The sequence below is a fragment of the Lagopus muta genome, chromosome 16 (genome assembly GCF_023343835.1).
Source record: "Lagopus muta isolate bLagMut1 chromosome 16, bLagMut1 primary, whole genome shotgun sequence".
Classification (NCBI taxonomy): domain Eukaryota; kingdom Metazoa; phylum Chordata; class Aves; order Galliformes; family Phasianidae; genus Lagopus; species Lagopus muta.
Genome location: NC_064448.1, coordinates 1,058,614 through 1,073,766, shown reverse-complemented (window position 1 = coordinate 1,073,766; position 15,153 = coordinate 1,058,614). Strand labels below are relative to the sequence as shown.

Here is a 15,153-nt window from a genome sequence, read left to right as displayed (position 1 = left end):
AGTTCTGTTAGGAAGGCTGTCCATTGCTGTCTGATCTCATCATATTTTTCCTAAGTAAATATTTTCCTCGTAATTATGGAGAGGAGGTGCACGAACACTGGGCTAGTCACCTGGCCAGATTCCAAATAAGACTCAAGGAGTGAAAAAGAAGCTGTAAGGACTTGCTGTGTCTGAGGTATGGATCTAAATTTGGGTAGTTCAGCCAAGGTGCATGTCCCAGAAAGCAAGTGAGAATGACAATTGTGAAAAAAGGGCAGTAGGCCTGCCAAGTACAGTACAGCTATTCTGGGCTACCCAAACCGCTGCTACTGCGCATACTGAATATCTTCCATAGAAATCAGCCTTGGCCAAGAATAGTACAAAGATAATACGAACCACACAAAAATGCTGTAGTAAGGAGCCGTATCCTGAAGATAGGAAATATGTTGAAATAGAACAGCAGAAAATCAAAACCTGTGGGATTCTGTAGCAGGTCTGTTTTCAGAACCTGTATCTGATGGCCCGATGTTGTAAGAACAGCCTATAAGTGTATTACAAATTGTATTAAATAGTACAGAAACAGGAAGAGCACTGTTTGGAGACTCACTGCATTCCTCCTCTGCTGCTTTTGAATTGGGCTGCAGGAGAGTCCCAGACCAGATGTGAACAGTTAGCTCCATGCACAGCATACAGTTCTAGTGTGTGACCAGCCAAAGTAAAGTTGTTCCAGTGTAAATCTGCTACATGGTTTGAAATCAGAGAAACGTCTCTTTTGAGAGATCCTAATTCAAGGAAGGGAGGTTTGGTGTTACAGCTTCTTCCTTTTGCGATTAGATTGATGATTAATGAAGAACAGAATATTACAGTAAGTCACAGGGAAATCCATTCTTTCCCAATAAGAGTTTGGAGTGGAAATTTCTGGAAAAATAATGCAGTAATGTGTAATTACGTTGTCTGATGCATATGATGACATGCGCAGTAGTAAATGCTTGCCACCAACTTCCAGAGTGCTCATGAACATGGGAATGAATGTTGGGGATCCACACTAGTGCTAATGTGACATTCAGCACCGAGCAATTTGTTCAGCTTCCCCTCACTCCAAGTTGAAGCGTGGCACAGACTGCCTGCAGCATCCTGGTGTTCTCTGCAGACACAGGGGGGAGGGGGACATGCAGCTTTGCTGGAATCAGCAGGGTCAGAAAACTATTTTGTGTCTGTTGTCAGTCATGCAGAAGTAGCCCCTTAATGAGGTTCATAGGCTGATGCATTTGAAGTAAAGCAAAAAGGCCACGTACAGACTCGTGTGATGCTCTGAGTGTGAAGTGGGCATTAGTGGGCAGTGTGGCCACTCCAGCCCCAGTGCATCTGTGAAGGAAACTGGTCCAGGTCCAAAGAACTTTTTTTTTTTCCTTGTTTAACTTTATATTAGTTTGTGCTATTTAAAATTGTGTATCAAACTACAGACTGAAAAGCTGCTGCCTGACTAGTCTAGAAAGAAAGCAAATACTCAGCATAAGCTTGGGGGACAAAAGCAGAAAGTGGATGCACTCTAAGGAAAATGTATGGAAATAATCTCAAGAATGGCAAGGAGGATGGAAAATGTAATGCAAAGCTACAGAGGTGATACAGAAAATAAAGCAGGGGCTTAAGAGGACGTGTTAGGGGGCTTCTGCTGATTTCTGCCAGTTAAATCTTGGCCATAATAGCCCAAGGAATCAAATGCTTATCTGAAGTGGATGCTCAAAAGCACGTTTCCTGTTAGGTCAGTACCACAGGTGTCTGAAGCATCCTAAAGGTGGTTGGGAATGTTGATTTCCCTAAGCTGGCCTGAAATGTGGGCTGTGCAATGGGTGAGGTAGTAATTCAGGACTCATGAAGTTGGACTTCAGGTCCCAGCTTCCTGTGTGCCATAAGAGCTCTGTCCTGAAGCTCCCATATCTTATTTAGGGACTGTAATATTAACATTTTTTAAACAGCATTGTGAGGATAGATACTAAAAGCACTTTTAGGTTCTCTGATTCTCTAAGTACTGAATTTGATGTTTTATGTCTGTATGTCCATCATTTCAATCTTTTTCTAGCTAGAAACACCATCTTCATGGGATCAAAACAGTCCTGCATTAAACCCATGCAATCAATAGCTATGTGGGATGATGGAAGGAGATGCTTTTCAGGATCTGGCTGGAGGAGCTGAAGATGCTGCTGCTGGGGCAGCTCCTCACTGCCTGCCCTGCAGTGCCCCTGGCCGGGAGCACCAGCACAACACCTGATGTGCTGCAGGGCAAAGTCAGTGCCTCTGCCCAAACTCTCCTCCCAGACTGGTGAAGCCTGGGCAGATAATTCTGCTTTAAAATAGATAAAGGCTTCTTCTATGGTTAGTATTGCCAGTTCTGCTCTGGGGGCTGTACCTGCAGCAGTGGGGGTTGAAATGCTGGCAATTGGCAAGAGGGTCCTAAATAAAGAGAGGTGTGTGTGTGAGATAGTGTAGGGGTGTGTGTAATATCATAATGAATATATAGCCATGTGTGCCATAAAATCTAAACTTAGCAATACATAATGCAAGAGCATGCTTTCTCACTTTATTTCTGTATCTGGAAAGTTTCAGCACTGGCATCGTATCAATATTTATTAATGCATTGTGAACTAGAACCTGTGATTATTACTCATGCTATCTCATACTTCACAAGCTTCAACTCTGAAGAATAAAATCACATCTGCTTTCGCTCTTCCCATATTTTATTCAATGTTTTAACAGCTTTGCCGTAAATATCTCATCCATTACGATTCAGTTGTGACTGTATCAACTTCACATCTCTTGTTTTATTGCTGTCATTATACTTAAACAACGCACTGTTAATTCTGTTAACTAACAAGTTCATTGTTCTCAGAGTCAGCAATCTCTGTTTGTCGAGTCCACAGAGTTACTGGCTGTAAATCAGAGCTGGGGGCTGAGTGAGGCCTCTCCCTTCAATTGAAAAACAAGAATATATTCTTTACAGAGGCTGATGAGTAAAAAGTTAATTGTGATCCCAGATAATAGAGCTTGCAGTCTTAGCAAAAGCAAAACGGTGGTGTCTGTTCCCTTTAATTTCTCTGGAAGTCTCTGTGCTGCTGCAGCTGGTGGGCAGGAGCTGCTGCGTGGCCTCTGCTCTGTGCAGCATGATGGGCAGCAGCTCTGCAGGGCTGCACCCCCATGCAGGACAAGGGACAGGTTGGGATGCTGGTAGGAGGGAGGCGAGGGAGGGCAGGCCAGGTGTGTCGGAGTGGGCCTGGGCCATGCTGGTACCAACAGCCTCTGGCTCTGCTGTTCTGGCAGCTGCTGGAACTTGTTGTACTGCCGTGGTTTGGGCGATCCCAAATTGAATTTCTGCAGAGAGCTCCATCTGCCCTTTTAAGGATATGTGAGTCAATTGATTTCACAACACGAATAAGCCTGTCTTCTTTGGAGAAATATGTAGTCATTAGGTCTAATATTTTTTTATGTCCAATTCCTAAAGGAAAATATACCTCGCCTGTGGTTTGAAAGCTGTCTCCTGAGAAATCTTGCATGCCTAGTGATCATTTGAATTCCATGCAGTCCTTAACTTTTGCTTCCTGTGTGTTAGAAATCATTTTAAATGAATGGAATAAAATTCACAAATGTAATGTGCCAGGGTATGATGAACTCACAGGAAACATGACTCAAAAGTCTTTTTTTCTTTTTTTTTTTATCATAACAAATAGGAATGGAGAAATAATGACCCATTTCTGAAAGAGATTCTATTGGTCTCTCATCTGCAGTATGTAATGCCTTGCTTACATAAACTGGTTTATATTTGTAAAATTTCAGCGTAATCGTAAATTCGTAATAGGGAATAATCACAGAAAGTTCAAGGACAGTCCTTGGAAATAAATACACAGACACAGGTATATAAAATTTTACTGATCTCCTTATCTGAGAAATGAAAACTGTTTTTTTTTTTTTAAATGAGGATTTTCTGAACTATTTTCAACTCACGAGGAGAGGCTGGTTCTTTTCCCTGTTTTGTGTACGTGTGTTGTGAATGCAGAGCAGAGGTTGCTGTCCCCACAGTGAGTAAATGCACACAGAGAAATCCCAATGCTTGGTTTGGAACAGACAGTGAGGAGAAGGGATCTTTTCCCCTCTAATAAGCTGCATCTCCTACATTACTGTAACAGGCCTAGGACACATCAGGATGCTTTCAGGATTCAGGAGAGTGGTACTGACGCAGAGATGTGGATGTGTCTGCTTGTGCACCCCAAGCACAAAGGGCCTGGCTGTGGTGTGTGCAGGGGCTGCGTCATCTCAGGTCCTCTGTGCTGCACAGGGCACGTTCTGAAGTCGTATGGTTTCTAAGGTCTGCCAATTCAAGCTAAGCCTTGCTCTTCCTCTTGTGTTGTTAGCTTGTTTTACTTCTTTGGGAAGTAAGGAACCTGAGTGCAGTAGAAGGTGAATGAGCTGCAGGCCGCTTTTTTCTTCATACTGTCTCGGCTGTTAAGTTTGTTTGCCAGAGACTGTGTCCCTCTGCTGAGCTCTGTGTGTTTCTGCAGAATTAATAATTGGAGAGGGAGTCTGCATATTCCTGCCTGCGCTCTTGAACCTGAGCATGAGGTGATGTATCAATCTGGATAAACACACAATGCATCTCAGTTCCGTAGCAATTATTTTACCTGTTAGTGCTGCTTCTTAAATTGAATTTAAACATCGAACAAGAACTGTGTGAAACTCTTTGGCTTTTGATTCACAAGAGCACATCAGGCTCTACTGCAGTGCTGCTGTGTCCACATCAGCACAAAGTTCCATGGAACTCAGAAGAGATGCCCAAGGCAGCTCCCACAGACCTGGGTACCATCCTGAGGTTTGAAATGGCTGCCTCAAATTTTCATCCATTCACTCTTTCAGCCTCTCTCCCTTGGTTTTGGGTTATCCTGTGGCTAAAGGATAGATCTGGGAGCTCTAGATTAGATTTCTCACTCAGTTATAGATTTGTGTGTAACCTGAGGCGAAGTCATTCAGCTTCTATACTCTGGGTTCCCATTTACAAGGCAGTAATAATAATAATAATGCTTCTCTCCTTTGTAAGAGTAGTGGGAGACCTTAATTTCTTAATATTTGTCATCTGTAAAGTAGTGTATTTCGCAGATGGATGAAGCCAAAGAACAAAGGGAGAGGGAAGAGATTTCTACAGTCCTGAAGAGAAAGTTACTTTAAGTTTTGTTATCAGCGTTTTGATGATCCACAAGATTTCAAGTGATTCACACCAGCAGTGTTCCTTCGTGATGCAGTTTTGCTCCATGGAATTGTGGGTGGTCTGAAATTGCTCTGAAGGAATGCAGTCATGAAAAGAAACGTGCAGGAGGTGGGAGGCAGTGCCTATCAGGCAGAGCTTTACAGCATCAAAGTTGTCTGCTGCATAATTATAAAGGCTGTAACCCTCAACTGGAGAAATATTCTGGTTTTATCTTTTATTAACTGACGGAACTAATCATGCTGTTTCACTTGATAATGCAGGAATAGATTCCACAATCATGGGCTTGTATGGTGTAGCACTTGCTCTCCTTTGCTGTTTCCACAGTCTTCAGCTATTTGCCCAAAGGAGAGGCAATGCTCCCTACATTTGCACTTGGAAGCAGCTGTGGTAAGTTGGTGGACTTCACTTTGCTCCATGGATATAGCTGAAAATAATCGACCCAGAAAGGTATTCTTCAGGTCTGGCTGCAGACCTGGCAAAGCACGTTAATGATTAATATTTAAATCCGCTTCACTGCCTCCTGATTGGCAACTGTATGTTTAGCACAGTGAAGTTAGAAGCCTCTCACAACTGCTGGGAAGGGAGCATGCACTAATGTCATAGTGCAGGTTTCAAAGAGGGGTGTATCTGTGCTGCTGTGTATCTGTGGCTGTCACAGCTCTGAACAGGTATTTCCAAGTGACCTCTAAAACAGGAATGTTATTCATCTGTGCCAAATACACGATCACATGTGAGCACTGCACTTTGTATTATTTAATTTGATTCCAATTATTCCAGGAAAAAAAAAAAAAAAAGAAAGTGAATAATTATAAAAGTAAGGTCAACTCAATTTTCTCTACTAATGTTTTTAGTTACTGGACTCATTATTGCTAATTTCTTTCATAATCTTTGCCATCTAACCTCATTTGTTTCATTGTTAAGTGGCAAGAAGGGAGCATCATAAAACTTCAGTGAAAACAAAGCAGAAAATCCGCATTGTTTCAGGGATTTGCTAAGAAAGTAATTATCTGTTGTTAACCTTTGTGGAAAGAAGTCTTCAATATAGCTGTTAAATTTCCATCCTTCCATTTCTGATTGTAATTTTTCTAATTAAAATCATATATGGATAGGTAGATATGTTAATACATGTGTATATATATTTAGAAATCATTATCTGCAAGCAGTATTTAAAAGTTTATGCTAGCTAAACAGAAATATTCGTATAGTTAGAAAAAAAACTTAGAGCAAAATCTTTTGAGTGTTCCTGGTACATATGGACAATAAATGTAACACGTCTGTGGGCCTTTGTAATTCCTTAATTGTACAGAAACCATTGTATAGGAATGTTGAGGTGAAGAGGAAGATCTTGTGTGTTTAGAGGAGCATCTTCACATGGAGATGTCTAAATTAAAAAAAGCGAATGAAGGTCATGAACAGACTTTCACTGCTGATGGATTTACTGAAATTGAGATGACTAGAAGAATATCCTCCTTATAAATTTATTTGACTATCGTGACTCCAAATAAATGGGGCATTCTTTATTTGTCCCTCATTTTTATTTGTCAGCTGTTAATCGCATTAAGTAGGACAAGGGGGAATGGTTTTAAATTTAAGAAGAGTAAGTTCAGATTAGATGTCATGGGAAGCTCCTCATTGGGATGCAGCGAGGCGCTGGAGCATGTTGCCAGGGAGGTTGTGGATGCCCCATCCCTGGGGGGGTCCAGGGCCTCAGCAGCCTGAGCTAGTGCTTGATTGAGGGCTGCCAGGGCCTTGGAACATCCTCGGGGTCCCTCCCAGCCCAAGCCAGTTGCTGTTCTCCACCCCTATCTCTGGTCCTGCTGTCTCTTTCAGTTCTAAGTCTTGCGGCACCTACGTAAGGATTTCCATATCCGGTCCCTTGGCCAAAGCTAAGCTTGGATCAATGTAATGTCTGACATACACCCTGCCAGGGATTATATCTTGCTGTGGAAGGGAGCTAGGCTTAGTGAACTAATAGGTCTTTTCCATCTCTAACTACTGCCAGTATGATTATGTTTTTTTAATCAGAAAAATGTGTTGCTGAAAAGTACGGAGATTAAGCGCCACAATTGACTGTAACAAAAGCAAGTTTTGTTGGATGAGCAGAGATCTGATGAATGACATGATTTGAAATGTTTTCATCCTAATGGCTTCCTCTTCTGAAGTTAATTTTTTTTGTCAGTTGCCAAAATATTTATGAGCAGATTTGTGGATAATGACACTCTTAGATGGGGGTTTAAATAAAAATCTGTTCCATTTGCAACCTGAAAGACCTGGTATTAAAGCAGACAAATGGGTTTGGAGCCTGATTCTTTTTTCGTGGCGTAATAGATGAGCTGGGGTCAGTGGTGGTGTACAGTGAGCAAGGCACAAACTTTAGGCCAGTTGTTTCTTCCTTTGAGGAATTTAATGTAGGAAGAGAAAAATAAAGTGAAAACTCTTTTGTAGAGAGTATTCCTGTGAAGTGAATGGATCTGCAACCAAGGGAAGTTCCTGAGTGAAAAAAAGGCATGCAAAGAAAGAGAAAAGAGATGTGCATTATGTACAAAATAAAGAGCTAGATTTGGAGTTGGTCTCTTTATCCAGCACTCAGATTCTTAAAAGGGACAGGCAGCCCTTTCAAAGAGGAAATTTGGTCCTTGCACTGGTGGTGGAACAGCAGGTTGTATAAATCTCGGTTTTATTTCACGAACTGGGAGCGCTCTTTAGGGAATGCTTTGGTCAAAGTGCTCTGCCAAATGAGCCACCAAAGAGAGGTGGACTAAACCAGTGCTGCACCTGCATAAATAACGTGCATCCAAACACGTGCACTGCACCATTCAAGGAGTCTCAAAAACAAAACATGCAGAACTTTTGATTCTTAGAGACAGCAGGCAGGGATTTTGTCATCCTTGGCTGCTGTCATTCTGTACCGGTCCATCGGAGCTTGGGCCGTTTTGTGTTGTGTGATCACCTCATCTTTCTTTATGCTTAATTGACATCACCATATGCCAACTACGTTGCCAGCGCAGAGAAAAGTTCCAAGAGATACAACCATAATCTGCATTCTAATCTAAATATTTCAAATTCATGCCCCTGTATGGGGCTACTTTTGATCTCTTTTCATTATGGCAGTGAAAATATATCTATAATGCACCTGAAACTAGCATTTACAAGGGGTTTGGGGTTGGTTTATTTTTGCAAGTTTTTGATACACAATATATATTTTTCATGCTTATGGTAAGTTATTTGCAATCATCTCTGTTTGCTTCTTTCAAATTATACCTGCATGTATATCCCTTTCATCTGCAGTGAGAATGTAGCCCATTATTCTGCTAGGAAACAAAGCGAGACAGTGCCTGGTAATCTTGCTTGGAAGGTGTTTTTAGACTCAAGTACATAAACAAAGCCACTTCTTCCTACTTGGAAAGTATTAACCTTTACCATACTGAAGGGTGGCAATAATATTATTTTCTTTTGATAATGTGAATTTTATGATAACAAATGCTGAGGTACATCTGTGTTACACTTTACAGGGTTCTTTAAAAAATGTCTTTTACTCAGTTGGCCTCATTTCTGCCTTTTCAGAAGACATTTTGTTGTGCTTACTCCAGTCCTCCTATTTCTGCAGCTCCAGAGCCTACATGGTACAAAACTTCAGTCATTTCAGTCATTAGAAGGAGTGAGCACCATTTTCTTCCAGTTCATGTGTGAATTGATGAAAAAGACAGAAAAGCTGGAAGGCAAATTACAAGATGCTCCCTTCTTTGCAGATATCTATGATAGCTGATAAACATTGAAAATATTTTCAGAATGTTCTTTTAAAACATTTAATTAGTTAAAATCAGTTATAATTTGTTAAAATGTAATTTTTCTGTGAAGTCAACTCAGTTATCAAGTCATTTCATTATGAAAACCCTGAATTATAGAATTAAATACCAGTCATATGTAAATTGTAAAACTCCCATTCACTTTAATAAGGCCAAGATTTCACTTATATTATCTAGGAAATGGAAAAGATATTGCAGGTTTTACCCACGTACTCACAAAGCTCATTCAGGGCTGTTTCCTACCATATATTTTCTAGCCCTTATTTTCCAGGTTACTTTTCAACAGTGGGGTTTCCTTTACTGTCCGCAATACTTTATGGCACAGCCCCATAGATCTTGTTCATGCTGGGCTCTAAATCAGCCATCAGACACCCACCAGAATCTTCAAAGGCCTCTCAAAAAGAATGGTTTACATGGCTGTTTTTGCTTTGCCCATATTATGATTTGTTATTCATCTTGTGGATTTTCAAGCAGACCCCTGTACTTAGCATTCATATTAATGATCTTACTGTATTTAGCCAGATAAAAACATTGGGTACGATGTCTGTAGAAGTTACATTTCTATGATATACATACTTGGTAAAAGCTTTCTCATTTTCATCATTTAGACAGGTAGGATCTGGTAAATCATGTGCGGCACTCAAACCCGGATGACGGTATAGCAGGGGTAGAAGAAAATAGCAGGCAACTGCTGCAGGAGGTTCTTCTGAAAACCTTTATCAAATATTTAAATCCAAAAGACCCTGAAAATTATTTTTTGTTTTTTGGGTTTTTTTTTTCCCCTTCCAGTGGCAATGCAGCCATTGAGCTGCAGTGATCTAGGATGTAGGGTACCTTGGTGGCTCATGGGACAAAGCAGGAATAATGCCTAAGGTCCCTATATTTTTAGTAAGAATGTGAGTTAACTCAACTTCCCCAGCCTAAACTAACTCAGATTCACACTCTTTAACATGTGGCAGAATTCAACATGAAGTAGAATTTCTTCACTCACATATCATCATTCTCTGCAGTACATTATGTCGTTGTCTCCATTACAGCTTGGGCTACAGTAGCTTAAGTGCCAAATAATCGGTTCAGAGCAGGAGTTTTGCTGCTCATAATCATTATCTAGAGGAAGAAGAGTCACTCCACTGTGTGCATAAACAGAGCAAGGGTTCCTGTCACACAAAGGCAATGGTAATTCAGTGAACAGGATCCACAGAGAAGTACACCTTTTCCATCTCATAGTTTTCCCATAAGCTTTTACTTAATTTCCTGCTAACATATATTCTCATGACTTTTTTTAATTTAACATGAGCTTTTCTCAAGGTTAGAGCATCTAATCAGTGAGAATGGCATGTTTGTCTCTTTTTTAATTTAAATCCCTTGCTTGCCAGTCTTCTTCCCAAAACACAATTTCTTCTTCTGCTTCTCATGCTCATGTGTATGCACATGCTTGTGTTCTGTTTATTGTTTCATCCCATCCTACACACTTACCTTCCTCAGTATCTTCATTCTGCAGCAGGAGCACCTTGAAGGATCCCTTTTTACTTTGCAGTTGTGCTGTTTAAATATAAAAGTGAGAGACAAAAAGAAAGCACCCTTTGCTTACCTTAGAGCCTCAGTTACCAGGAGTTCAAGTGTGCATCAGAGAGAGAAAATTAAAATACTCAGTACTTTGCAATCAAGTCACTGGCGTTAATTTTCTTGTTCTCTCAAATGCTCTGAATCATTTCACTTCCTCAGCTACTGGTTGCTTCCCATTAAAACGTAACTCTGCTCCACGTGAGGCTATGAAAACTCAACTTTGTGTTATTTTCCATACACCTCGTAAGATGAATAGCCCTGTACTCCCTCTGCACATTACGCATTGCCTGTTTGTGCCAGCCATGTGAGTATTATGAATATCAGTGTTTTCCTCTAATACCTTAAAAATTCTGAGACATAAGCAGTATTTCTGTAGCAAATCATTCTCACCTCATATTAATTGCTGATCTTTGTGCTCGCTGTAATGATGCCGTTTCCCAACAGCCTGAACCTGTCTGTCTTTTCGCTGAGGTCATAATGGCTGTTAAATGTGCCACATTTCCTCCGTCAATTTGGGGGAAAAATGTCAGATTATATATCAAGGGTTTACTTTGATGCATAACTTTCTGTGAGACACACGTCACCAAAATAAACTCTGGTACCTGTCCCACTGGGAATGGGGGCTCATAAATACAGAGTTGAAGGTAATTGGCCCCCACATACCCACAAATAATTCTATTCATTGCATTACCCAGAGCTTTGTGAGTAAAGTTGTTGTTTTAATGGAAAGCCTTTCAAACTGCTGTTTGGAAAGATATGCTTCACCACTTTTATTAGTTGTTAATTCCATTTTTAACTACCTATTGTTGGTAATATCCTCTTAGCTTGAAAATACAATCTCTTTTTCAAGTGACTCTATCCATTTTTAATTCACTGAGATTTTTTTCAGTGGATTTCTAAAGCAGCAGAAATTAAAAGAAATTCCTGATTGTTTACTTCATTGTGTGCACAGTGATATCAGCACTGACATCTGCAGGAATATAAACAGATTTGAGAAGATTTCTGCCTTGTTCATTTACCAAGTGGAACTGTGCTTGAATTTATTTAAGTTTCCAAATATGGGTCAGATAAACTGAAATAATCTTTCTTGAGTTAATGTTTTCCTTTGTAACTGTTTACATACTGTTTTCGTTTCGGAATTAAGTAACGTCTTGAGGCTTCGAGCAGCATCAAATGGTGATGATTTTGAGGACGTGCAGTTAGCCCTACCAGCCGGGTTTGGTATGCACTGGAGCATCATTAGGTGTTGGGTTTTGGAGCCAGTGGTGCGTTTTCCTCAGGCCAGGGCTGTTTTTGTTCTTTGACAGATTTTTGTTTTGAGTTTTGGATATATTTGAGCCAATGGAAAGGTGGTGGAATCCTATTAAAGGAAAGAGACAGATGTGTGTGGCATTGTGGCAGTTCATGACAGAGCTGCATAAGGAAGCAGAGATGAGATGTGTTCGTAGGTCTTACGGATCGGAGGGCTGTTTTATGTATCCATGTGATAGATGAAATCTGCTTGGCCAATATAGGAGTGATTGGTTAGTTTTTCTGACATGCAGAAGTTTCTCTAAATTCTTTTATAAAGTCACATCTCTGCTTTGGGTGCCCACAACGTGCACTGTTCTAATGTAAAAAAGCAGCAAAATTTAGCTGTGTGCAGCAGGTGTGCCAGGTTTGCAGACTGGTGTATAGGAAGTGATGCAGTTAAAGCAGCGAGCGCCTGTATGTGGAGCAGAGCAACCCATGGGCTGTTTGGGGCTGTGCTGGGCTGGGAGCTGTGGGCTGAGCGCTGCCTCTGCCCCCTCCCAGAGGTGCAGCACTGCGTGGCTTTGCTCCTCGTGTGTTCTGCTTGGCAATCTGTACGAGCCTTTCCTTTATTTCCTGTAATGTCGAAATCATTAAAAGAAAAGCTTTGGGGTGCAATATGAGACTGACAAAGATAATTACAGCTTTAAAGCCTTAAGAGGTTTCATGCATCATATAAAATTTTACATTCTACCACCAATTTAAATCAATTACAATCTTTAAATCTATAATTGTGCTACTTAAACCATTTCAAAGGGCACAATGCATGTGGTATTTCTCTGTGTTCTAAAGTATTTTCACAACAGGTTTATTTATTGTGTGAAAGCATCCAGAGGCTATTAAAAGATGATCAGAGGCATTATTAACTCTTTACTCCGTCTCCTTAGCGCAAGAAGCAGATATGCTTAAGCTTTATTTATTACTTAGTCTCAGTTGTGCTAAATTTCTCAGGCTTTAGTCACAATAATTGTAACGAAGCTTGGAATAAATCACACCGAGTGTCCTCATAACGCGAAGCCAATGACTTCTTTGTGCTTGGCTGAGCATGCGTTCTCTTTCCTATTACAACAAGGCAAAGAAACAGAAGACTTTTCTAATTTATTCTTTTCATGCTAGATCTAGATCACTGCACAGGTAAAATGGGGCTCTTTATTTGTCATGTGAGGCCCTTTTTTCACTCTGTGCTTGGTTTATACCAAGTGATTTTGGCGTCTCATCGGAGCTGCTTTATTACTCTGTCCTGATTTGCTAAAAGGACTGGCGATCATCTTTCAGAATCCCAAACCAGAAGTCCCAAATATCATTTTTTTGATTCTTACCATTTCTGCTTTAATGAAAATCCTAACATCTCATATTTTCTTTCCAAATTTGAGCATAAAATGAATGCTTTCCATGAAATTAAAGTTCCAAATAACAGCCCTTCCCAAAACAGCAATCCAGAGACCTTTAACTCTACAGAAGAAAGCAGAAGTGAAGGACTGACACTCAGCTGAAATGAAATAGCTCACTGTTTTTTCTTCCAAAATATTTAGTGTGTTCAAGAGAATTTGTATTTCCACTCATTCTAACAGACGATAAAAGCAAATCTTGGTATTTTAAATGTGTGTGCATGTATATAATATGCATATTATATATAGCCACAGGACCTTTATTTATCCAGGACTTTATTCATGCATTTAATAGCATATCTACCACCTTTCATTATGAATTGTGCTGGTAAAAATGTTGGATGTTCCCATCTACACATCAGTACAGCTCTGTGGTACTTAGTGGAAGGTGATGATCACAAATAGCTGATGTTACACCCTATGTCAAACGATGCATCAACATTTTGGGGGATGAGAGAGGTGTAGGAAGGTGAGAAAGCTGACTGTTGATGCTCAAAATGTATTTTACATGAGTGAGTTCTTGCTCTAAGAAATTGCCAGTCCATCATTTTTGGCAGAATATATCTGTTATTAAAGAAACAGAAAAAGAGTTTTTCTAACTGTTGAATGAAGGGACACAAGCTGGGTATCTGCCTTACAGAAACACAACTACAGGTAAAGTGCTTCTGTTTTGCTGAGTGCTGCTTTGGTGAAGTCCTTTTTTATATTAATCCAAAACCCAAACTGTATTTCCTCTGAAGCAACTCAGGTACATTAGATTCATGCATTCCCCTGGGAATCAACAGCAATGAATGCATTTGTTTCTTAAAGAATGGGGGATATTTTCATCATTTCTCAGGAAAAAAATAAATAAATGTGTGTATAGAAAGCTAGGGGGCAAGCCAAAGCCATGCCTGCATTTGTGTTCTGCCTGCTCTGAAGCAAGGACTGACTTCTCCTCTGCAGCAAATTGTAAATTCTGATCATCTGCCGCTCTGTATAATTTGGAGATCATCTGATACACGTTGATTACATGCAATGCTGAAACAGTAATTCCTGAATTTATGGCGGCCCAAACTACATTGATTATTTCACAGAAGTTGCCAGGTATTCATTTGTGGAGCCGGTACCAAAAATGTACCTACGCAAATAAATTTCCCCTGCAGTTTTGCTGGCGTGATATTTTGCTTCAGCTTTCTGTTCTGCACACAACAATAACCTCCGTCGTGCTGCTCAGCACCGAGGAGGCAGCAGAGCTCCGGTGCTGAGAGCAGCAGTTCTGGGTGCTCAGGGCAGGTCCTGTCAGCCTTGAAGGTAGCGGGAACGTTGTCCTTGCGCTCAGAGGGAGCAGGACGCAAACCCTGTTTCATAAGCACTAGTGTCACTGAAATTGATTGTCCCACGTACCGAGGTATCTGTGCAGGATCTCTCCACCTCGCAGAGGTGAAAGGGATGCAGCACCTTTCTTTGAAGGGTTTCCTATGGGAGCTGCAGGTAACCAACCTCTCAGCCGCCACGAGGCTCCCAGGGGACGGCGTTCTGCATTCAGTCCGAGCGTGGAAGTCACAGAGCAGGGAAACGAGGTGCTTCCAGAAGCGATGTGAAATCCTCAGTGATCTGTAGGTGTGTGTTGTTTCGCTGGGGGCTGGATATGTGTTCCTAACTGTTCTCAGATACCGACTTTGGGACTGCAGTGGGGCACTTGTGATGGGATTTACCTTTCCTTACCTACTTAGGATCGCGTGGATCGATCTCTTATTCTGCCGTATATGTGCTGAAGGTGTGCTGTTCTCCACTTTCTCCCACTCCCACGCGAATGCGTCTTTGTGCTTTTCTGATGCACGGCACCAGGAGGTGTTGGTTCCCCTCCCACTTACACAAATGAAGAGCATCT

General features: G+C 40.9%; 1 long non-coding RNA gene across 1 annotated transcript in view; it reads left to right on the top strand.

Annotated features, from left to right (window-relative positions):
* LOC125701254 (uncharacterized) overlaps positions 1-15,153 on the top strand; it is a 110,033-nt gene that overhangs the window by 72,054 nt on the left and 22,826 nt on the right. The window lies entirely within an intron of this gene.